Source organism: Pristiophorus japonicus, chromosome 4, assembly GCF_044704955.1.
Source record: "Pristiophorus japonicus isolate sPriJap1 chromosome 4, sPriJap1.hap1, whole genome shotgun sequence".
NCBI classification, from domain to species: Eukaryota; Metazoa; Chordata; class Chondrichthyes; family Pristiophoridae; genus Pristiophorus; species Pristiophorus japonicus.
The window spans coordinates 259,084,705-259,111,427 of record NC_091980.1 but is presented as its reverse complement, the minus strand read 5'-3'; positions in this window follow the sequence as shown (position 1 = coordinate 259,111,427).

The window sequence follows — 26,723 nt, the reverse complement described above, 5'->3', positions numbered from 1 at the left end:
CTGTGCTGAATTGTGTAGTCATAGGCGGTTAACGTGAGTGCCCACCTCTGTATGCGGGCCAATGCATTCACATTTATGGCTTTGTTGTCGGCCAAAAGGGACGTTAGGGGTTTGTGATCTGTCTCCAGCTCAAATTTCCTGCCAAACAGATACTGGTGCATTTTTTTTACTGCATATACACATGCTAGTGCTTCCTTTTCTACCATCCCGTAGCCCCTTTCTGCCTGGGACAGACTTCTGGAGGCATAAGCTACTGGCTGTATCTGACCATTGGCATTCACATGCTGCAACACACACCCGACCCCATAGGATGACGCATCGCACGTTAAAACAAGTTTCTTACACGGGTCATATAATGTTCACAGTTTGTTGGAGCATAACAAATTGCGTGCTCTATCAAAAGCCCTTTCCTGGCTGTCCCCCCAGACCCAATCGTGACCTTTGCGTAGGAGCACGTGTAGCGGTTCTAACAGCGTGCTCAATTTGGGAAGAAAGTTACCAAAATAGTTCAGGAGCCCAGGAATGAACGCAGCTCCGTCGTGTTACGGGGTCTGGGTGCTCTCTGGATCGCTTCCGTTTTGGACGCAGTAGCTCTGATCCCGTCTGCTGTTACCCTCCTCCCCAGGAATTCTACCTCTGGAGCTAAGAAAATGCACTTCGTCTTTTTCAGTCGCAGGTCCAGTCTGTGTAGCACCTCCTCCAGGTTGTGGATGTGTTCTTCAGTATCGCGACCCGTGATGAGGATGTCGTCTTGAAAAACCATCGTCCTTGGAATCGACTTGAGGAGGCTTTCCATATTTCGCTGAAAGATCGCAGCGGCCGAACGAATCCCGAACGGACATCTGTTATACTCAAACAAGCTCTTGTGTGTCGTGATGGTGGTCAGCTTCTTCGACTCACTCGCCAGCTCCTGGGTCATGTAAGCTGAGGTCAGGTCCAATTTCGAAAAATGTTTGCCACCGGATAGCGTCACAAAGAGGTCCTCTGCTCTCGGTAGCAGGTACTGGTCTTGGAGTGACACCCGATTGATGGTGGCCTTGTAATCACCACATATCCTGACCAACCCATCCGCCTTGAGCACTGGCACGATCGGGCTCGCCCAGACACTGAATTCGACTGGTGAGATGATGCCTTCCCTCAGCAGGCGGTCCAATTCGCATTTTATCTTTCCCGCATTACGTACGACACCGCTCTGGCCTTGTGGTGTACTGGCCTGGCGTCCGGGTTTAAGTGAATCACTACCTTGGCACCCATGTAAGTGCCGATGCCGGGTTGAAATAATGAGTCAAATTTGTCCAGGACCTGTGAGCATGATACTCGCTCCACTGAAGAAATTGCATTGACATTGCCCCATTTCCAGTTCATGACAGCAAGCCAACTCCTCCCCAGTAGTGCGGGACCGTCCCCCGGGACAATCCAGAGTGGCAACCTGTTCTCCGAATATTTGTGGGTTATGACTACCATGGCGCTGCCTAGCACCGGAATGATCTCCTTTGTATATGTCCGTAGCTGTGCGTCAATCGGCAATAATTTTGGCCTCCTGGCCTTGGACACCCACAATCTTTCGAACTGTTTGATACTCATCAGGGACTGGCTGGCCCCCGTGTCTAGCTCCATTAATACTGGGATGCCATTGAGGAGCACTTTCATAATTATTGGTGGCGTCCTGGTGTATGAACTGTACATGTGCTCCACATCAATTCGCTGAACTTCAGCTTCCAGCGATTTCCCCCAGTGTCCATTTGGCCTCGTAGGGCTTACATCGGGCCCGTCCTCCTCGTATATCAACCTGGCTGCAGGCTTCCTGCACATACGCACCAAATGACCGTTTGATACCTGCAAGCTCTGGCTGCACACCTCCAGCATGAGCTGGAGGCCCCGTTGTTGGAAACAAAAGGTCCATTACCAGTCGATCGTCTCTGACCATCTCTGTAACTGTCCCAGTCTCAAATAGGTGTTGATGGCCCTATTACTGGCCGCATTGTCCATTGCGATGGCAAGAATCGCCGTTCAGCTAGCTATTGTTTCTGTTGAATTACCCCTTTGGGTTCGACTACATGCTGGGGCATGTCCGATCGCCCTTGTCTGCCTAGAGAACTGTGTGCCGCGTTAACAATGTTGACTCCCTGGTCGTTTGCCACATTTGAGTCAAGATTTTTGTCATACATTAGCCTGGTCTCTTCCTCTCCTGAGGTACATGTCTGGGCTATCAGAGCCACCGCTTCCAAGGTCAAGACTTTGGTCTCAATCAGTTTCCTGAAAACCCCAGCATGCCCGATTTCCTCAATAAAAAGGTCTCACAGCGTCTCCGCTCTGCATGAATCTGGGAACTTACATCGGCTCGCCAGTCGCTGGAGATCTGCCACGAAGTCTGGAACGCTTTGCCCTTCTCGCCACCGGTGCGTGTAAAACCGGTGTCTTACCATGTGCATGCTGCTCGCCGGTTTAAGGTGTTCCCCGATCAGCTTACTGAGCTCTTCGAACCTCTTGTCCGCCGGCTTCTCTGGCGCTAGAAGGTCCTTCATCAGGGAGTTCCTTCTGGATCCACAAACCATCAGGAGATGAGCCCTGCGTTTGTCGGCCGAATCCTGTCCCAACCATTCCTTAGTGACAAAACTTTGCTGTAGTCTCTCAACAAAGTCGTCCCAATCATCACCAACACAGTACCTCTCTTCTGTGCTGCTAGTGGCCATGCTCGCATGGTTTAAATCCCAGTTTCTCGTCGCCAATGATATATCCTTACTAACAGTATAAATGCACACGAGGCCCATACTTGAGAGAAGATCACTCTGTGACCAGTTGCCTTTATTACCAAGACCTCAACTGATGAAGGTGGGTGGAGCTTCCCCTTTATTACTGAAAGTCCAGGTTAGGTGTGTCTCCCACAAGTTCACCCCCTTGTGGTCAATATTCTCAAGGTGTACAGCTTAGGTCAGCTTATACATGGGTTACAATGATAGTTGAATATATGACACTTTCGAACAAGGTAAGGACCTGATTGGCTCTATGTAAATTCAGTTTTTTTCTTTCTATTTCTGGTTGTCATGATTTTGTAATGCTCTGTAAAAATAGTAATGTTTTTTGCATTGCTTTTGATAGGTAGACAGTAATTAATGCACTAACGAAATAATGACTGCAATACCTATTGGGGTCGAAATTCACCTCGGCCCGAAACGAGGCATACCTACCGCTTTTTGCCAATCATTTTTATCGCCACAATGGATGCGGCGGCCATTGGAGTGAAATTCAGTATTTTTGGTGAAAAAACAGAGCGGAGCGGTATTGGTGGAGGGAATCAGCAGTTTGCAGCAGTGTGTGTGCGGAGTGGCCGATTGGGCCGCGAAATGCAGCTGGTGGTGATTTGCTGCTAATGATTCAGATGCTCCCTGGCCTTCTTAAAGGGCCGGGTTTGCAACTGGGCCCTGAGCAGGGAAGCCCCTTTAATCGAAGCCATGCTGAATCCAGCAAGGAGGGCCAGCAGATTTTCAAATGCAGAACAGGAGACCCTCATCGAGGCTACAGAGGGAAGGAGGCTGTTGTGTATGCAATAACTGTTAGACTGAGTACTGTTTAACTCCAAGAGGTATAACCTTGGCTCTGCTTTATTAAGACCCAAAGTGACTCATATACAAAATGGCTGGCCTTTTATACTTGGGCTGCACACACATGCATGCAGCCCAAAGACCTCCAACAGTGACGCCATCTAGTGGCTAGTGATCCCAAAAGTACATACATGACAGAGGTGCATTTTCTACCCTGACCCAGGCAGACCGACTGGCGCTGTCTTCACTAATGCCTGGAGAGAGATCGCTGTAGAGGCCATGACCGCACCGCGATCCAATGCCGCCAAAGGCTCAACGACATTATTCGCCTGATGAAAGTGAGTACATGTACCTCCAACTCCTCACCTTCCATCTGCGAGCCTCTCCTTCACCGTCTCTTATTTCCAACATTCACTACATAATCACTGAAGCAGCATTTGATTGTTGAGGCCTGTATATATATGAGTATGTTCTCGCAATGCAGGCTCTCTTTCATGTCAGAGTTACAGCCGCATATAATGGCCACACACTTGTGCACTCATTGCCGAGGCCTCATGACACTGCTACTCAGCAAGCCTTATTTGTTTTGCAAACATAGGTTACTTACAACCATATAGAGCAACACAGGACTGGTGGTGGCGAGCCAGAGATCCAGCAGCTCACTCACCACGATAAAGGATTCAGAGGCTAGTGAGCCCACATGTTGCCTTCCCTGTGGCTGCCGGTCGTGCCGATCTCGCTGGGGGCAGCATCGGTAAGTGAGGGCCTTCCTTTAATGCCATCTCTCCCTGAAAGTGGCAGCACCTACCGTGCATTTCCTTATGATTGTGTGCAAGTATAGGCTGCAGGCTGCAATGCCCTACCTCACCCTCACGGGAGCCCTTGTGCCATTTATGATTGCATATGAGAGTCCGAGTGCGAACGAAAGCCAGGAAGAGAGCCTTGAGGCCACTGGCAGCCATGGCCATGACAACACTCTAGTGGCCATTGGTAGTGCCAGCCACGACGACACCCTAGGCCACTCCACATGTTGGTGCCATGTCCGATGAGGCAAAGGAAGAGGGGGACACTGCTGGCAGCACCGCGTCACTGCTTCCTGCACTCACATGCGGCAGCTCAGATACTGGGAGTATGCGGTCCAGAATGTTAGACTTGGCAGAGGGGTCTGCACTGGGTATTTTCTGATCCGATATCTGTGCTGGTCTGTCATTTCACTGTGGGCAATGATGAGTGAAAAGGCACATTGTGATGGCCATGGAGATGCAAAGATGAAGGGTGAAGTGGGCATGAACTCATCGGAAATGAGCAGCAATGAGACGGTTCTGCACTTCCCTTGCAGAGTTACATAAGAACATAAGAAATAGGAGCAGGAGCAGGCCACACGGCCCCTCGAGCCTGCTCCACCATTTAATACGATCATGGCTGATCCGATCATGGACTCAGGTCCGCTTCCCTGCCCGCTCCCCATAACCCCTTATTCCCTTATCGGTTAAGAAACTGTATCTCTGTCTTCAATTTATTCAATGACCCAGCTTCCACAGCTCTCTGAATCATTGAATTCCACAGATTTACAGCCCTCTGAGAGATGAAATTCCTCCTCAGCTCAGTTTGAAATGGGCAGCCCCTTATTCTAAGATTATGCCCCCTAGTTCTATCTCCTATCAGTGGAAACATCCTCTTTGCATCCACCCTGTCAAGCCCCCTCATAATCTTATACATTTCGATAAGATCACCTCTCATTCTTCTGAATTCCAATGAATAGAGGCCCAACCTACTCAACCTTTCCTCATAAGTCAACCCCCTCATCTCCGGAATCAACTGAGTGAACCTTCGCTGAACTGCCTCCAAAGCAAGTATATCCTTTCATAAATATGAAACCAAAACTGTATGCAGTATTCCAGATGTGATCTCACCAATACCCTGTATAACTGTAGCAAGACTTCCCTGCTTTTATACTCCATCCCCTTTGCAATAAAAGCCAAGATTCCATTGGCCTTCCTGATCACTTGCTGTACCTGCATACTAACCTTTTGTGTTTCATGCACAAGTACCCCCAGGTCCCGCTGTAATGCAGCACTTTGCAATTTTTCTCCATTTAAATAATAACTTGCTCTTTGATTTTTTTCTGCCAAAGTGCATAACTTCACACTTTCCAACATTATACTCCATCTGCCAATTTTTTTCCCACTCACTTAGCCTGCCCATGTCCTTTTGCAGATTTTTGTGTCCTCCTCACACATTGCTTTTCCTCCCATCTTTGTATCGTCAGCAAACTTGGCTACATTACACTCGGTCCTTTCGTCCAAGTCATTAATATAGATTGTAAATAGTTGGGGTCCCAGTATTGATCCCTGCGGCACCCCACTAGCTACTGATTGCCAACCCGAATATTGAACCATTTATCCCGACCCTCTGTTTTCTGTTAGTTAGCCAATCCTCTATCCATGCTAATATATTACCCCCAACCCTGTGAACTTTTATCTTGTGCAGTAACCTTTTATGTGGCACCTTGTCAAATGCCTTCTAGAAGTCCAAATACACTACATCCACTGGTTCCCCTTTATCCACCCTGTTTGTTACATCCTCAAAGAATACCAGCAAATTTCCTCTTCATAAATCCACGCTGACTCTGCCTGACCAACTTTTGCTTTTCCAAATGTCCTACTACTGCTTCTTTAATAATGGACTCCAACATTTTCCCAACCACAGATGTTAGGCTAACTGGTGTATAGTTTCTTGCATTTTGTCTGCCTCCTTTTTTAAATAGGGGCGTTACATTTGCAGTTTTTCAATCTGCTGGGACCTCCCCAGAATCCAGGGAATTTTGGTAAATTACAACCAATGCATCAACTATCCCTGCCACTACTTCTCTTAAGACCCTAGGATGCAAGCCATCAGGTCCAGGGGATTTATCCACCTTTAGTCCCATTATCTTACTCAGTACCACCTCCTTAGTGATTGTGATTGTGTTAAGTTCTCCCCCGTATAGCCCCTTGACTATCCACTGTTGGGATATTATTAGTGTCCTCGACCATAAAGACTGATACAAGATATTTGTTCAGAGTTTCTGCCATCTCCATGCTCCCCATTACTAATTCCCCGGTCTCGTCCTCTAAGGGACCAACATTTACTTTAGACACTCTTTTCCTTTTTATATACCTATAGAAACTCTTGCTATCTGTTTTTATATTTTATGCTAGTTTACTTTCAAAGTCTATCTTCCCTTTCTTAATAATTTTTTTAGTCATTCTTTGCTGGCTTTTAAAAACTTCTCAATCTTCTGTCCTCCACTAGTTTTGGCCACTTTGTATGCCCTTGTTTTTAATTGGATACCATCCTTTATTTCTTTAGTTAGCCACAGATCTTTTCTTTTACACCCTTTCCTCCTCACTGGAATATATTTTTCTTGTGAGTTGTGAAATATCTCATTAAATGTATGCCACTGTTCATCAACCATCCTACACTTTAACCTATTTTCCCAGTCCACTTTACCCTACTCTGCCCTCATACCTCCTTTATTTAAGTTTAAGTTTGAGATCCAACTTTCTCACCCTCCATCTGAATTTGAAATTCAACCATGCTATGATCACTCATTCCAAGGGGATCCTTTACTAGGAAATTGTTTATTAATCCTGTCTCATTACACAGGACCAGATCTAAGATAGCCTGCCCCCCTGGTTGGTTCCATTACATACTGCTCAAGGAACCGGTCCCTTATGCACTCTATGAACTCTTCTTCAAGGCTACCCTGACCAATTTGATTTGTCCAATCAATATGGAGTTTAAAATCCCATGATTATTGCTATTCCCTTTTTACAAGCCCCCACTATTTCCTGGTTTATACTCCGACCAACAGAGTTGCTATTGTTAGAGGGCCTATATATTACGCCCACCAGTGACTTTTTCCTCTTGTTATTCCTTATCTTCACCCAAACTGTTTCAACATTCTGATCATTTGAGCCAAAATCATTTCTCACTATTGCAGTGATTCCATCCTTTATCAATAGAGCTACTCCACTTCCTTTTCCTTTCTGTCTGTCCTTCCAGATTGTCCAATACCCCTGAATATTTAATTCCCAGTCCTGGTCATCTTGCAACCACGTCTCTGTAATGGCTATCAGATCATACCCATTTGTATCTATTTGTGCCGTCAATTCATCTATTTTGTTATGAATGCTACGTGCATTTAGACAAAGAGCCTTTAAATTTGTTTTTTTACCCTTGTTTCCTCTCGCCTTCAAACTCACTTTCTTTATTTTTGCTTTTTAATTCCAGCTTTACTCCCCTCCCTACTGAATCTATTTTCAGGTTCCCATCCCCCTGCCAAGCTAGTTTAAACCCTCCCCAGTTTGGATGGCGACGCCGCCTCCAGTGTACCCGATGACCAGCATCCTCCTCCTCCTCCTCATGCGCATCGTGCTCCTGCATCTCCTCCTCCTCCTGGTCCTCCTCCTCAGGTGGTACTGATAGCTCGGGCTCCAATGGTTGTGCCCTCATGATTGGCAGGTTGTGAAGCATGCAGCAGACCACTACGAATAGGGAGACCTGCTCTGGCGAGTACTGCAGCACTCCACCAGAGTGATCCAGGCAATGGTACCTCTGCTTAAGGATCCTGATGCACTGCTCAATTAAGCACCTAGTGGCTGAATGAGAGTCATTATTATTGCTGCGCAGCAGTCCTGGGGTTGCGAAGGGGAGTCAGAAGCCAAGTGTCTCCAAGGAGCCAGCTGCAATCTTGGTTTGGGCCAGCAAATCTGGCGCAGGATGAAAGCATTGTGGCTTCTGCCAGGATACCGGGCATCAACTGTCAAGAGTTTGCGGTGGAAGTCGCATAACAGATGCACGTTGAGGGAGTGGAATCCCTTGTGGCACCTTCAATATGACGTGGGTGCAGTTTATGGTGCCCTGAACCCTGGGGAAGCCCGCAATGTGCACAAAATCCGATCTGCAGCTCCAACTGCTTCTCCCTGCTCATCACTTGTTGGATGGAGCGACGCGTGGCGAACTGAGAAATGTGCGATATGTCTGCTGTAGCAACTTGGAATGAGACAGTGGCATAGAAATTGAGTGCTACGGTCACGTTGGTTGCGACGCTCAGAGCTGTCCTCAGCCTTGTCTGAGGCTGGAGGTTTGGCTGCAGGAGATTGCACAGCTCCCTGACGATGTCCTTCCGGAATCGAAGTCTATGGAGACATTGGTTGTTATGTCTTTAGATGCTCTGATAATGACTCCACGAGGCAATGTGTTGAGCTTGAACTGTAGTGAACTTAGTCCTTTATTGATAACTCCAGAGTGAGGATCACACCTGGTGGCCTGCCTTTTATACTGGGCCTGGCACACCTGTACAGGTAACCTACAAGTCTCTCACTGAGGTGCCCTCTGGTGGCACACCTTGTAATAGTACAAGCAGTAACCATGTAGGATACATGACATCACTCTCCCCCAAGCCTTTAGTGCAAATCGCCTTCATGCATTGACTGTGCTCTGGGCTTAGCTCTATCTGGTTGACCCTTGGAGGGTCGTTTCCATCTTGGGTGAGTAAGTGGTGTTTCGTTGGCAGTGGCGATGCTGGTGGTTTCTGTTTGTGCGTCCATGACCACTCCATTCTCGCCCCCGCCACATATAAATTATGCCGATGGCTCATTACATTCATATACATTCAAGTCCAGATAAAAAAATTTGCATTTACATCATTACATTTGTGGTACCGTTGTGAGGCAAATACATTTTACTGGTGAGGTACATACTTGATATATACTTGGAATCAGTACTGCTGTGTGAGGATAAACTAGTACCAAAACTGCTGGATGGTGTCCAGGTAGTCTGGTGGCGGCGTGGTGCCCAGTGCTGGCAGTGGGAACCCGGTTGGCTCAAGTTGCCTGCTCTCGCAGCCTTTGCCGTTGCTTCTAGTGTCGGACAGGTTCACAGATGCCTGTGACCTCCCTGTCCTCTCCTTGCACCCCGGGTCACTGCTGCTTCCCGAGGAGCAGTTGTCTGGCAATGCACAGGGAACTGCTGACTCGCTTGCCTGGGCGTTATTTGGTTTGGGATCCTGGGTGGTCCCGGTCCCATTTGGGAGAACCGTTGCGGGTGACCCTTCGTTCCCGGGTATAGCTTTGGTGGTGATAAGGTCTGGGGACTGCGCCTTAGCGCGGTTTGCTCTTTCAGGCTTCTGGCGGTTGATGCCATCGGGTGCCTGAGAGGTGGAGCCAATCAGGGGCAGGGTATCGATACCGGTGCCGTTGCCCTCCTGAGATCGCTTGCTCCGCAGCTTGTATGCATAGGCTGCTTGTGGCCACATTCCATGGTGTATAACTCTGGTCCCAGGGACGCAGGCTACAACATTGGGTAGCTCGCTGGACCTGTGTGCTCCCGATGGGTGTCTGCCTGCTGCATTCACTGTATGCAGTTGAAATCCGACATTGCACAATGTTACATTACTCATAGTAAATAACCTGTCGCTCCGATCGCGATCGCACGACTTTTCTTTACTTATTGCAGGTACAGAGCTCTGATCACCAATTACACAGTTTACATCTAACTCACAGTTGCTATTACATTGAGACTTTTCTTTGCTTATTGCAAGTACATAACTCTGATCATCAATGACACATTTTACATCCAACTCACAGTTGCTCTAACATTGATTGAGAATGTGGAACTGTCCCTTTAAGTGTGGTGGGTTGCAGGCCTCCTTTAAGAGAGCCTTGCTATCTTTACCCCAATCCTCTTCTTCGTTTGGTGCCATGTGTTGCTCCATCAGCGCTGCACCTTGTGGTCTGGTCACCACCATATTTTTCTTCAGCGCATCACCTCATGGATTGGACACCATCTTTCCTCCATCCACGATGTCGACTATGGTGATCCTCTTCTCCTTGGGTTCTGCCACCGAGGCTGGGAAGACTCCTTTGGATCCGATTTTCTTCCTCCGGAATCCTGCCACTGGAGCCTGGAAGGTGCGTTCGGGTCGTCTCGGCGGGATCATCTCCATGCAGTCGTGCTGAGTGGTCTATGCCTCGGGTACTGTGCTGGTCACCTCTCTGTGTCATGTATCTTACATTATTATATATAACTATATTCCAACATGCTATAAACGACTGTAATAAGATATGACCTGTAACCACCAGCATACCTTACCACCGGGGGTGCACTTGCAAGAGACAGGTATATAAGCACAGGTCTCAGGCAAGTGCAGCATTCCAGAGCTGTGAAATAAAGGTGCAGGTCCGGAGTGACCTTGACTTCACTACATGCCTCGTGTGAATCTGTACTGAGGGGACAGGACTTTACAGTGGCGACGGGTTACGGGATTACAGAATCCACAGAATGGCGAACAATGGATCAGATGAAAAATACAATGCTGGAAATAATTGGGAGGACTTTATAGAAAGGCTCCAGCAAAGCTTTGTAACCAAAGACTGGTTAGGCGACGATACGGCAGACAAGAGAAGAGCCCATCTCTTGACCAGCTGTGGCTCGAAAACATACGCTTTAATGAAGGATCTGTTGGCACCTGAGAAACCAGCAAGCAAGTCGTTTGAAGAATTGAGCACACTGGTAAGAGGCCACCTGAAGCCAGCGAGCAGCCTACACATGGCCAGACACAGGTTCTACAACTACAGACGCTGTGTGGGCCAGAGCATACCCGACTTCGTGGCGGAACTTCGGAGGTTGGCTAGTTTATGTGAGTTCTCCGATGAACTGAGGAGAGAAATGCTGAGAGACTTTTTCATTGAAGGAATAGGCCACGCAGGCATATTCCGAAAGCTCATAGAAACCAAGAACTTGACCTTAGAGGCATCAGCACTGGTTGCACAGACATTCTTGGTAGGGGAAGAAGAAACGAGGTTGATTTACAATGCAGGTACGACAACTAACAAAATAATGGAACAAGGAGTTCACAGCATTAGAAAAGCTGCTACCCCCACACACAGACTAAACCGGCAGAACAGGCTTTCGACAGCAAGCAGTGGCAACAGAAGCCATCGAGGGCCATAGGAACGGCCGTTCACACCTCATCAACCCACAAAGCGATCAATCAACTACAAACTGAGAGAAGCTCAAGAGAGATCAGCCAGACGCAGCTCATTCTTTGCAAGCAGTCTGTGCTGGAGGTGTGGGGGTGGGCACTCGTCAGGGGAATGTTGCTTTCAGCAGGCTGTTTGCAGGAACTGTGAATATACAGGGCATTTGGCCCGCATGTGCAAAAAAACGGCAGCTCGGCTGGTATACGAATCGGATGGGTCGGAAAGTGGACGAGAAGACGGTGGGGACAGTACCCGGGACACCGATGTACAGCGGGTCAACACGATCAATGGCCGCTGCTCCTACGACAGGACGCCTCCTATAATGATGCGGGTCCTACTCAACGGGATATCTGTCAGCATGGAGCTGGATACAGGAGCGAGTCAATCTCTCATGGGCGCTCAACAATTTGAACAAATGTGGCCGCATAAAAGAGACAGACCAAAACTCACAAGGGTCGACACCAAACTAAGGACCTATACCAAAGAAATTGTACCAGTCCTCGGCAGCGCCATGCTCTCTGTCACACACAAAGGGATAGTGAACCGACTTCCCCTGTGAATTGTCCCCGGAGACCTCCCAGCACTGCTGGGGAGAAGCTGGCTGGCAAAACTAAACTGGAAATGGGATGATGTCCATGCAATGTCATTAGAGGAACGGACCTCCTGCTCAACAGTTATAAAGCGATTTGAACATCTCTTTCAGCCAGGTGTGGGCACTTTTAAAGGGGCCAAAGTCAAAATCTACATCACACAAGATGTTAGACCGGTCCATCACAAGGCCAGAGCTGTACCCTATGTGATGAGGGAAAAGATTGAACACGAACTAGACAGGCTTCTGCGGGAAGGCATTATATCACCTGTGGAATTTAGCGACTGGGCAAGTCCCATCGTCCCAGTCATGAAGCCTGATGGATCCGTATGAATCTGTGGGGACTACAAATCTACCATAAACAGAGTCTCCCTACAGGACCAGTACCCGCTGTCCAGAGCGGAGGACTTATTTGCCACATTGGCTGGAGGTAAACTTTTCTCAAAATTGGACCTCACATCTGCGTATATGACGCAAGAATTGACCGAGGAATCCAAGCTACTCACCACCATCAACACACATCAAGGCCTTTTCATGTACAATCTATGCCCATTCGGCATCAGGTCGGCAGCTGCCATATTCCAGCGCAACATGGAGAGTCCGCTCAAGTCCATCCCGGGGATGGTTGTATTTCAAGACGACATACTTATCACGGGCAGGGACACCGACTCCCATCTCCGTAATTTGGAGGAAGTACTAAAGCGGTTGGATCGGGTAGGCCTACGAGTCAAGAAATCCAAGTGCCTGTTTCTCGCACCCGAGGTTGAATTTTTGGGCAGAAGGATTGCCGCTGATGGAATCCGCCCAACAGAGTCCAAACCAGAAGCAAGTCGCCTGGCACCCAGGCCCCGGAATGTCTCAGAACTACGCGCCTTTCTCGGACTACTCAATTACTTTGGGAACTTTATGCAGAACTTAAGCACGCTGCTGGAGCCTCTCCACGTGCTACTCAGGAAGGGGTGCGATTGGTTTTGGGGGGACGCCCAGGAACGCGCCTTCAATAAGGCACGCAACCTTCTGTGTTCCAACAGTGTTTTGACTTTCTTTGACCCAGGTAACAAACTAGTTTTCACATGCGATGCGTCAGCGTATGGGGTCGGGTGCATTTTGCAACATGTCAATACTGCGGGCAAATTACAACCCATAGCTTATTCCTCCGGGTCACTTTCGTGGGCGGAGCGCGGGTACAGAATGGTAGAGAAGGAGGCGCTCGCGTGCGTGTACGGTGTCAAAAAGATGCACCAATACCTTTTCGGGGCCAAGTTCGCGTTAGAAACCGACCACAAGCCCCTCACGTCCCTCCTATCTGAGAGCAAGGCAATAAACGGCAACACCTCGGCGCGAATTCAACGGTGGACACTCATGCTGGCGTCCTACGACTATACCATAAGGCACAGACCAGGCACAGACAACTGTGCCGACGCGCTCAGCAGGCTACCCCTGGTGACCACGGAAGGGTCTGACGAACAGGACTGTGAGATAGTCATGGCAATCAATGCCTTTGAGTCCATAGGTTCGCCCATTACGGCTCGCCAAATCAGAGACTGGACGGCCAGCGACCCCAAGTTATCCTTAGTTAAAAGATGTGTCCTAACCGGTGACTGGACAGAGGCTCGCGATGCCTGCCCCGAGGAATTAAAACCTTTTCACAGGCGCATGCATGAGCTATCACTACAAGCAGACTGCCTGATGTGGGGCAGCCGAGTAGTCATGCCTCTGCGAGGCAGAGAGGCATTTGTCCGGGAGCTCCACCGCAAGCACCCGGGGATCGTTCTCATAGCCAGATCCCACGTCTGGTGGCCTGGTATTGACGCGGACTTGGAGCTCTGCGTCCGAAGGTGCACCATTTGTGCCCAACTCAGCAATGCCCCCAGGGAGGCTCCACTGAGCCCCTGGCCCTGGCCTACCAAACCGTGGTCGCGGGTGCACGTAGATTATGCGGGCCCATTCATGGGCAAAATGTTCCTCGTAGTTGTAGATGCATTTTCAATCGAATGCACCATTTTAAACTCGAGCACAACCTCCACCACTGTGGAGAGCCTCGCAACCATGTTTGCAACGCACGGAATCCCTGACATATTAGTCAGTGACAATGGTCCGTGCTTCACCAGCACAGAATTCTAAGACTTTATAATTGACCACCGCATAAATCACGTCAAGACGGCACCGTTCAAGCCGGCCTCCAACGGCCAGGCGGAGAGAGCAGTGCAGGTCATTAAACAAGGCATACTCAAAATCCAAGGTCCCACGCTGCAGGGCCACCTGTCGCGACTGCTGCTGGCATACAGATCTCGTCCACATTCATTGACTGGAGTTCCCCCCGCGCAACTGTTGATGAAAAGGACTTTAAAAACAAGGCTTTCATTAATCCTCCCAGACATGCACGAAATCGTTGAGGCAAAGCGCCGTAAGCTGACTGAGTACCATGGCAGAAATTCGAGGGGGAGATGGAATGAGATAGGGGACAAAGTGTTTGTACTAAACTATGGCAGGGGTCCCAAATGGCTTGCAGGGACAGTAACGGGCAAGGAAGGAAACAGGCTACTGGTAGTACAAATGGACAATGGCAAAACCTGCCGGAGGCATGTCGACCAAGTAAAAAGCAGATTTACCAACAGCACTGCGGAACCAGAGGCAGACTACAATGTGGAACTCGCACCACACCTGGTGGACAGACAGAGGGAACAACCTGAGGAAAGGGCAATCCCAACAGACAGCCCAGGCGAGTCAACAACAATCACACCAATCGAAGCAGACAGCCCAGGCGAGATACCAGCAACCACACCCAAAGAAAAACAGACACCAAGGCAAACAACTGAACCACAACTCAGACGCTCCACGCGAGAGCATAGACCACATGAGAGACTGAACTTATAAAGACAATAAGACCTTGGGGGAGGGTGATGTCATGTATCTTACATTATTATATATAACTGTATCCCAACATGCTATACATGACTGTAATAAGATATGACCTGTAACCACCAGCATACCTTACCACCGGGGGTGCACTTGCAAGAGACAGGTATATAAGGACAGGTCTCAGGCAAGTGCAGCATTCCAGAGCTGTGAATTAAAGGTGCAGGTCCAGAGTGACCTTGACTTCACTACATGCCTCGTGTGAATCTGTACTGAGGGGACAGGACTTTACACTCTGGTGCTGGGACCACCCTCAGGTGAGGGCTTGCTTTGCCTCCGAACGCGGAGGAGATCGCTGGAGGGATGAAATCTTCCCAACTCCAATCGATCTTCTCCATCCACCTTCTTCCGAGTAGCATTGGTCCATCACCTGCAACAATCCACAGAGGTAAACTGTGCACCACGCCATCATGGAGTACCTTTACATCCGCACTACCAACGACTGGGATAAGTTCATCTGTGTAGGTGCGCAGCTTTGCCTGAACCGGGACCGACTTGGGTCATTGAGCTTGATTGTCCTATAGCCTCTCAAAGGCTTCTTGATTCATTTCTGACTGGCTCGCCCCCATGTCCACTTCCATGAAGACTGGAACGCCATTTATCTCGACTTCCATCTGTCATGTATTCAACTATCATTGTAACCCATGTATAAGCTGACCTAAATTGTACACCTTGAGAACATTGATCACAAGGGGGTGAATTTGTGGGAACTTTCAGGTAATAAAAGGGAAGCTCCACCCACCTTCAGCACTTGAGGTCTTGGTAATAAATGTAACTGGTCACAGAGTGACCTTCTCTCACGTATGGGCCTCGTGTGCATTTATACTGTATAGTAAGGACATATCATTGGCGACGAGAAACTGAGATTTAAACCACGCGAGCATAGCCACTGGCAGCACAGAAGAGAGGTATGTGTTGGTGATAATTGGGATGACTTTATTGAGAAACTAAAGCAAAGTTTTGTCACTAAGGAATGGTTGGGACAGGATTCGGCCGACAAACGCAGGGCTCATCTCCTGACAGTTTGTTGATCCAGAACGTACTCCCTGATGAAGGACCTTCTAGTGCCAGAGAAGCCAGCGGACAAGACGTTCGAAGAGCTCAGTAAGTTGATCGGGGAACACCTTAAACCAGTGAGCAGCATGCATATGGCGAGACACCGGTTTTACATGCACCGATGGCGAGAAGGGCAAAGCATTCCTGACTTCGTGGCAGATCTCCGGCGACTGGTGAGCCTATGTAAGTTCACAGATGCATGCAGAGCGGAGATGCTGTGAGACTTTTTTATTGAGGGCATCGGGCACACTGGGGTTTTCAGGAAACTGATTGAGACCAAAGACTTGACCTTGGAAGCGGCGGCTCTGATAGCCCAGACATTTATCTCGGGGAGGATGAGACCAGAATGATGCATGACAAAAATTTTGGCTCAAATGCGGCAAACGACCAGGGAGTCAACATTGTTAGCACAGCACACAATTCTCTAGGTAGACAAGGGCAATCGGACATGCCCCAGCATGTAGTCGAACCCAAAGGGGGAATTCAACTGAGACAATGACTTGCTGAACGGCGATTTATGCCATCGCAATGGACAATGCTGCCAGTAATGGGGCCATCAACACCTGTTAATGGTGTGCTTAAGGACCAAATAAAGGTTACTGGTCACAGAGCGACCTTCTCTATAGTGTGCATTTGTACTGTATAGTAAGGACATATTACTCCTTGTACATCAACCTGGCTGCAGGCTTCCTGCACATATGTGCCAAGTGACTGCTGATGTTGCAGTTTCTGCAGGTATATTGCTGATATCTGCAAGCCCTGGCTGGGTGTTTGCCTCCATGCCTCCAGCATGAGCTGGAGGCCCCGTTGTTGGAAACAAAAGGTCCATTACCAGTCGATCATCTCTGACTGTCTCTGTAACTGTCCTTAAGTGCACCATTAACAGGTGTTGATGGCCCCATTACTTGCCGCATTGTCCATTGCGATGGCATGAATCGCCGTTCAGCTAGCCATTGTCTCTGTTGAATTCCCCCTTTGGGTTCGACTACATGCTCGGGCATGTCCGATTGCCCTTGTCTGCCTGGAGAACTGTGTGCCATGTTAACAATGTTGACTCCCTGTCCATTTGCTGCATTTAAACCAAGATTTTTGTCAAACATCATTCTGGTCTCTTCCTCCCCTGAGATAAATGGCTGGGCCACCAAAGCCGCCGTTTCCAGGGTCAAGTCTTTGGTCTCAATCAGTTTCCTGAAAACCCCAGCGTATGTGATGTCCTCAATAAAAAAGTCTCGCAGTATCTCCGCTCTGCATGCATCTTGGAACTTACATCGGCTCGCCAGTCGCCAGAGATCTGCCACGAAGTCTGGAATGCTTTGCCCTTCTCACCGCCGGTGCGTGTAAAACTGGTGTCTTACCATGTGCATGCTGCTCGCCGGTTTAAAGTGTTCCCCGATCAACTTACTGAGCTCTTCAAAAGTCTTGTCTACCGGCTTCTCTGGCGCTAGAAGGTCCTTCATCAGGGAGTACGTCCTGGATCCACAAACCGTCAGGAGATGAGCCCTGCGTTTGTCAGCCGAATCCTGTCCCAGCCATTCCTTAGTGACAAAACTTTGTTGTAGTCTCTCAATAAAGTCGTCCCAATCATCACCAACACAGTACCTCTCTTCTGTGCTGCTAGTGGCCATGCTAGCGTGGTTTAAATCCCAGTTTCTCGTCACCAATAATATGTCCTTACTATACAGTACAAATGCACACGAGGCCCATACTAGAGAGAAGGTCACTCTGTGACCAGTAACCTTTATTTACCAGCACTGAAGTGATGAAGGTGGGTGGAGCTTCCCCTTTTATACTTGAAAGTCCAGGTTAGGAGGGTCTCCCACAAGTTCACCACCTAGTCGTCAGTGTTCTCACGGTGTACAACTTAGGTCAGTTTATACATGGATTACAATGACAGTTGAATACATGACAAGGAGGACGGGCCCGATGTAAGCCCTACGAGGCCAAATGAATACTGGGGGAAATCGCTGGAAGCTGAAGTTCAGCGAGTTCATGTGGAGCACATATACAGTTCATATACCAGGACGCCACCGATAATGATGAAAGTGCTCCTCAATGGCATCCCAGTATTAATGGAGCTAGACACGGGGGCCAGACAGTCCTTGATGAGTATCAACAGTTCAAAAGGTTGTGGGTGTTCAAGGCCAGGAGGTCAAAATTATTGCTGATTGATGCACAGCTACGGACATATACAAAGGAGATCATTCCGGTGCTAGGCAGCGCCACGGTAGCCATGACCCACAAAGATTCGGAGAACAGGTTACCACTCTGGATTGTCCCGGGGGATGGTCCCGTACTACTGGGGAGGAGTTGGCTTGCTGTCATCAACTGAAAATGGGGCAATGTCAATGCAATTTCTTCAGTGGAGCAAGTATATTGCTCACAGGTCCTGGACAAATTTGACATTATTTCAACCCGGCATCGGCACTTTCATGGGGGCCAAGGTAGTGATTCACATAAACCCGGATGCCAGGCCATTACACCACAAGGCCAGAGCGGTGATGTACGTGATGCAGGAAAAGATAGAATGCGAATTGGACCGCCTGCTGAGGGAAGGCATCATCTTGCCAGTCGAATTCAGTAACTGGGCGAGCCCGATCGTGCTGGTACTCAAGGCAGATGGGTCGGTCGGGATATGTGGCGATTACAAGGCCACAATCGGGTGTCATTCCAAGACCAGCACCTGCTACCGAGAGCGGAGGACCTCTTTGCAACGGGGCCTCCAGCTCATGCTGGAGGCATGGAGGCAAACACCCAGCCAGGGCTTGCAGATATCAGCAATATACAGGGGCAGGGAGGTGTTGCTACAGTTGTACAGGGCCTTGGTGAGGCCACACCTGGAGTATTGTGTACAGTTTTGGTCTCCTAACTTGAGGAAGGACATTCTTGCTATTGAGGGAGTGCAGCGAAGGTTCACCAGACTGATTCCCGGGATGGCGGGACTGACCTATCAAGAAAGATTGGATCAATTGGGCTTGTATTCACTGGAGTTCAGAAGAATGAGAGGGGACCTCATAGAAACGTTTAAAATTCTGACGGGTTTAGACAGGTTAGATGCAGAAAGAATGTTCCCAATGTTGGGGAAGTCCAGAACCAGGGGTCACAGTCTGAGGATAAGGGGTAAGCCATTTAGGACCGAGATGAGGAGAAACTTCTTCACCCAGAGAGTGGTGAACCTGTGGAATTCTCTACCACAGAAAGTAGTTGAGGCCAATTCACTAAATATATTCAAAAGGGAGTTAGATGAAGTCCTTACTACTCGGGGGATCAAGGGTTATGGCGAGAAAGCAGGAAGGGGGTACTGAAGTTTCATGTTCAGCCATGAACTCATTGAATGGCGGTGCAGGCTAGAAGGGCTGAATGGCCTGCTCCTGCACCTATTTTCTATGTTTCTATGTTTCTAAACTTTTTTCAAAATTGGACCTGACCTCAGCTTACATGACCCAGGAGCTGGCGAGTGAGTCGAAGAAGCTGACCACCATCACAACACACAAGGGGTTGTTGGAGTATAACAGATGTCCGTTCGGGATTCGTTCGGCCGCCGCGATCTTTCAGCGAAATATGGAAAGCCTCCTCAAGTTGATTCCAAGGACAGTGGTTTTTCAAGACGACATCCTCGTCATGGGTTGCGATACTGAGGAACACCTCCACAACCTGGAGGAGGTGCTACGCAGACTGGACCGGGTAGGGCTGCGACTGAAAAAGGCGAGTGCGTCTTCTTAGCTCCAGAGGTAGAATTCCTGGGGAGGAGGGTAGCAGCAGACGGGATCAGACCCACTGCGTCCAAAATGGAAGCGATCCAAAGAGCACCCAGACCCCGTAACACAACGGAGCTGCGTTCGTTCTTGGGGCTCCTGAACTATTTTGGTAACTTTCTTTCTAAATTGAGCACGCTGTTAGAGCCGCTACATGTGCTCCTACGCAAAAGTCGCAATTGAGTCTGGGGGGACAGCCACGAAAGGGCTTTTGATAGAGCACGCAATTTGTTATGCTCCAACAAACTGTTAACGTGATATGACCCGTGTAAGAAACTTGTTCTAACGTGCGATGCGTCGTCCTATGGGGTCGGGTGTGTGTTGCGGCATGTTAATGCCAAAGATCAGTTACAGCCGGTAGCTTATGCCTCCAGAAGTCTGTCCCAGGCAGAAAGGGGCTATGGGATGGTAGAAAAGGAAGCACTAGCATGTGTATATGCAGTAAAAAAAATGCACCAGAACCTGTTTGGCAGGAAATTTGAGCTGGAGACAGATCACAAACCCCTAACGTCCCTTTTGGCCGACAACAAGGCCAGAAATGCAAATGCATCGCCCGCATACAGAGGTGGGCATTTACGTTAGCCGCCTATGACTACACAATTCGGCACAGACCGGGCAATGAAAACTGCGCCGGTGCACTCAGCAGGCTCCCACTAGCCACCGCTGAGGGGGCAACTGAGCATGATGCTGAGATGGTCATGGCTGTTGAAGCTTTTGAAAGCGAAGGCTCACCTGTGACAGCCTGTCAGATTAAAGTCTGGACAAATAGAGACCCGCTACTGTCTTTAGTCAAGAAATGTGTCCTGAATGGGGACTGGGCAGCCACGTATGGGGTATGCCCTGAGGATTTGAAACCGCTTCATAGGCGCAAGGATGAACTCTCGATTCAGGCCGATTGCCTACTGTGGGGAAACCGAGTAGTCATGCCCCAGCAGGGCAGAGAGTTGTTTATCAGAGAACTTCACAATGAGCACCCGGGCATTGTCATGATGAAGGCAATTGCCAGGTCACACGTTTGGTGGCCAGGAATAGATGCAGACCTGGAACTTTGTGTTCACAGGTGTAACACGTGTGCTCAGCTGGGCAATGCACCCAGGGAAGCCCCCCTTAGCCCCTGGTCCTGGCCCGCCAAGACATGGTCGCACATCCATGTGGACTATGCAGGTCCTTTCATGGGAAAAATGATTTTGGTTGTAGTAGACGCCTATTCCAAATGGATTGAGTGTGCCATTTTAAATTCAAGCACATTCTCTGCCACGGTAGAAAGTCTACGGGCAATGTTTGCTGCCCATGATCTACCGGATGTCTTGGTCAGCGACAATGGCCCGTGCTTCACAAGCACTGAATTCCAGGGCTTCATGGCAGGAAATGGAATTAACCATGTCAGAACGGCACCGTTCAAGCTGGCCTCAAACGGCCAGGCAGAACGAGCAGTGCAGATAATCAAACAGGGGATGCTCAGAATCCAAGGGGGTTCCCTACAAAGCCGCTTATCATGCCTCCTGTTGGCCAATAGATCCCGACCACACTCGCTCACAGGGGTTCCACCCGCAGAGCTGCTAATGAAAAGAACACTCAAAACCAGGTTATTCCTTACACACCCTACTATGAAAGAAATTGTTGAGAGCAGGCGTCAGTCACAATGTGACTCCCATGACAGGAATGCGAGGGCGCGATGTATTGATGTCAATGACCCTGTCTTTGTCCTTAATTACGCTGCAGGGCCCAAATGGCTTGCAGGCACTGTGATTGCCAAAGAGGGAAATAGGGTTTTGGTAGTTAAACTTACCAGTGGACAAATCTGCCGCAAACACGTGGATCAAACTAAAAGGAGGTTCAGCAACCCCATAGAAGAAGCAGAGGAAGAACATGACGTAGAGTTTACTCCATCACAGGTGACCGAACACCGGAACCAAGTGGAGGAGAGCCCAGTCACTGTGGGCAGTCCGGACAGGCCTGAGGCACCGCAAACAGCAGACACTCAGGCCAGCGCCCAACAACCGGAGCCCCAACTCAGGCGCTCTGCAAGGGAGCGTAAACCACAGGAGAGACTTAACTTGTGATCCCAATAAGACTTTGCGGGGGAGTTGATGTCATGTATTCAACTATCATTGTAACCCATGTATAAGCTGACCTAAGTTGTACACCTTGAAAACATTGACCACAAGGGGGTGAACTTGTGGGAGACACTCCTAACCTGGGCTTTCAGGTATAAAAGGGGAAGCTCCACCCACCTTCATCACTTGAGGTCTTGGTAATAAAGGTAACTGGTCACAGAGTGACCTTCTCTCAAGTATGGGCCTCGTGTGCATTTATACTGTATAGTAAGGATATATCACCATCCTCAACGGGGAACGCTCGGTGGTGCAGGTAAACATAACTCATCGTGGGGCTGAGCTGCCTCTCTGACTATCGTTTCATAATCCGCGCTGGATTCATAGCCATCTGCAGACTCTTCAACGCAGTGAGTCATATTTCTTTTACACATTCGCTGGAAGTGGCCCTTTGTGCTGCAGCCTTTACACACATAGTCTTTAAAGCGGCACTGGAGCCCTGTGATTCCCTCCGCAACGCCAGCATGGAGCTACTCGGTTAGCCCCCCTCGGCGGACTGTGAGTTAAGGGACTCGGGGGCCTGTTCTCTCTTTCCTGAGAGGGTTCACGATCTAAAGTCCAGCCTCTGAAAGGCGCCACTCTGTGCACAGTACTTGCCGGGTTTGAATCCTGAGGATGAGTCATCTGCCTAGAGCCGTAGGTCGAGGTCATTAATGCCTGGTTCAGGGAGATGGCCTTCTGCAGTGTGACTGTGGTATCCGCAGACAGTAGCTTATGAAGAAGGCCCTCATGGCCGATTCCAATGACAAAGATATCCCGCAGCGCTTTGGTGAGGTGGTCGCCGAAATCACACGGCGCTGTCAGCCTCCTGAGGTCTGCAGCATATTTTGGGATTTCCTGGCCTTCGTGCCGTCGGTGGGTGTAAAACTGGTGTCTGGCTGTGAGGATGCTCCCTTTGGGCTTGAGTTGTTCTTGGATCAGCGTTACAAGCTCCTCGTATGTCTTGGTCGTTGTCTTCGCTGGTGCCAGCAAGTCCCTTACGAGGCCATAGACAGTGGGTCAACAACTGATTAGCAGGATAGCTCTGCGCTTATCAGCCAGTGTGGCCGGATTATCACCTGCCAGGTCGTTAGCTGTGAAGAAATGGTCGAGCCTCTCCACAAAGGCATCCCAATCATCACCGTTGGTGAACTGCTGCAACGTACCAAGGGTAACCATTTTCATGTGAAGATCCGTAATCTCGTCGCCAATTGTTATGTCTTTAGATGCTCTGATAATGACTCTATGAAGCAATGTGTTGTACTTGAACTGTAGTGACCTTAGTCCTTTATTGATAACTCCAGAGTGAGGATCACACCTGGTGGCCTGCCTTTTATACTAGGCCTGGCACACTTGTACAGGTAACCTACAAGTCTCTCCCTGGTACAAGCAGCAACCATGTAGGATACATGACATTGGTCATCTGTCAGATCCATGTACAAAAACTGCTGCCTGTAGACCCTTGCACGATAGGGCCTTCTGCCTCCACGTCTATGGTCAGGTTTCCTGTGGCAGCTGCCTCATTGCCTTCTCCTTCATGCTCTTGCTGCTCCTCGCTCTCTGCAGCCTGCTGCTGGCAAGCATCTGACTCCTGTGCATCCTGCCTTCTCTCGACTTCGCCCACTGTCTGGTGCGGGGGGCCAGCATACCTGACCCTCCTCCTGACAGCAGGTCCTTCCTGGGCCACCTCTCTGGTTTCAGATCTATCACCATCTCCATGGTCTCCTGCATGTTGAGCATCCATGTGTGCTGCGTCGCTTACCCGCTGTCTCTGGAGCCATTGGAGACGGCACCGCCTTCTCCTGTGTGCCTCCCCGCTGCCAGCACTGAGCCCATTGCTTCCACAAGCACAACCTCCACAATGAGACCTCTCTATTGTACAGATTGAGGACCCAAACCCACTAGCACTGAATGCCGCTCTGGAAAGGGCAACTGACAAACTTGTGAGAAGTCCGAAAAATTCTAGGTCCAAAAAATGGAGATGCGCACAACACGCCTTTAAAGTCTGCTGGCAGTCTTGAGCCGGCACTGTGCACTGACCCAAAAAACTGTCAGGGGCACTGACAGGCGGCTGGAAGATTTTTTGACCTGAATTTTCCTTCCAGGGCGGATATGCTGTGGTGCGTGCTCTGGCGATGTCGTTAAAAACGCTTCTGTAGGAGCGGGGCGGAAGTGGGGGGAGCGGGGAGGATCCTCATACCGCAGCAAAAAGCCCTGTGGTCAATTTCACGAAAGTTGGCCAGTCCGCCGCAAGTCGATGGCCATTCCGCACCACCCCCCTGGCAGCCGCTTTCAGGCGACCAGAGGCTTTATCGGGAGGCCCCATTTTGTCCATACATAGAGCTGAAACTCCGACACTCTCAACCTCAAGCTGACTCCTAAACATTCTCTCTCCAAAGCTCCATTATCACAATCTTGTAGAAATACCGGGCTGGATTTTCGGGTTTCAGGATTTCCGGGTGCAATTCGCGGCGGATCGCTAAAGTTAGCGCCGGGATAACGTTAGCGTTACAGCGAGGAACCTTCGCCGAGAGAAAGCTCCAGAGGAGCATTGGCGTTTAGTCCGCCGTTGCACGACAGAGTCTGTGCCCAGAGCCGAAACTTCCAGCGGTGAGGGAGGTGGCCATTTTGCGCATGCGCTTTTATTTCCACCTCCTGATTTCGTTTCCTGTCGCAAACGGTAATGCAGGACGCAGCTACTTCCTGTGTGCAGCGCATTTAAACCGGCCCAATTCAGCCACTTCTGCTGAGATGGAGGAAGGAAGGCAGCATGCCAGGCGCTTCACGCATGAGGCCAATGAAGCGTTGGTGCCCGCGGTGGAGAGGAGGTGGGTAGCATTGCATCTTCGAGAGTGATCCAGACCTCTGCCTGCCCTTTGTAAACCGATCTGGAGGGAGATAGCTGAAGAGGTCTCAGCTTCGGACGCAGTGCCCAGGTCTGGCACACAGTGTCGATAAAAGTTTAACAACCTCACCAGAGTTATCATGGTGAGTAACATTTTCATTTATATACTTCTCCATTACTTCAAGGATAAATCTGACAGACTATGTGATTGTTCTCATGCTTTTTGTGCCTCTCAACAACTCTGTGAGTTACCTCCCACAATGCATTAAACAAAGGAAAGCTTACTTCGACACCTTATTTACGTTGAATGATCTATGCACATAATTAACTTCGTTCATGGCAATGCACTGCAGCTGCTCCTATCACTTTCTGAAAGATCTCTTACACCCCTGTAGACTTTGATAACCTCCTGACGAAGCGCATGCAAGATCCAAGCGCGTTTAACAGAGGCCCTTAGAATATTCACACAGTATGGCCTAAAGTACTTTGGTGGCCATCTATGCCACAACAGCAGATGGACCCTTTTGTAATCATTCCCATTTTAAGCTTTTCAGTCGAAGCACTCCCATAATCGCAGGGAGCAACTGCGGACAGGCGAGGGTCTGCCTCAGACACTGCCACTCACGGATGTGGAAGGGAGAGTGGTAGCCCTCATCGGCGCCACAAGTCGGTCAGCTGCCGGTCGGGTAGCTGAGCTCCCCTCGGATAGTGAGCGTAAGTAAATGGATCGCGCGACTCAAAACACTACATTGAGACATCTAATGGAGTAGTGGCAGTCCTTCAAATGAGCATGTCACCCTACCTCCTCCCCTGCTGCTAACCACTCGTCGGTTGCTTTCTACTTTCAGATGACCAGCCAGAGGCGCTGCATCCCTCGAGGGAGCCCTCCACGTCACACCATCGTCTGAGGAGGAGGAGATGGATGACACAGTTCCGGCGGAAAATCAGGTGTAATCCATGAAAGTTCCACCCGGGGCGCTAGCGCAGCCTTGCACGATGATTGATGTCACCCTGATGGAGGGCGGGGGTGGTAAGTTTTTGCGCTGCCGCAAAACCATTGCCGAAACTTCCGGCCGGGCGTTAAATCTTGAACGCCCCATTTGACGCCCAGAAACACCCTTTTCTGTCCCGCCGAGGTGCTAAATGGGACGCAAATTAGCAGAAAATCCAGCCCATAAAATGTATGTCATAAGTATATCAAGTGATGCATTTTGGAAGAAAGAATGAGGAGAGACAATATAAACTAAATGGTACAATTTTAAAAGGGGTGCAGCAACAGAGAGACTTGTGGTTCACATACACAAATCTTTGAAGGTGGCAGGACACATTGATAAGGCTGTTAAAAATTCATACAGGAGCCTTGGCTTTATGAATAGAGACATGGGGGCCAAAATTGATCAACTCACTGCCCACTGCCGCCGACATTGCTCTTGCAAGATCCAACCAGTGCCACTTTCGGGGTCGCCTGGAAGGGGCGGGAGGGGAGAGCTGCCGGGAACCGCCCGCTGACGTCAGCAGATGTCCGATTGGCGCAACTGACCTCCCGCCCGCCGAGCTCCCATATTGATGCGGGCAGGAGTCGGTGCCAGAACGGGGGTGGATCGCTGGCTGGAGGCTGGTCTGTCCCAGACAGTAAGTATGAAGATCCTGAAAAAAAGGTTAGTGAACATTTTATATATATTTTTTCCACAGCGACTTACCTGGATGGGGCCCCCTGAAGGTCTTCGCATAATTTTTAAATTTTTTACCAGTGATTTTTTTTTTCAGGTCTTCGATCCTCCATGGACCCGACTCCATCCTCGGCGGTACTTGGGCGGCAAGCACATCTGCCGCCGAGAATGAGAGCTCCCAAACTGGCAGCGTACGTCGTCCATTTGCCGCTCGCCGTCCTTCGAGGGAC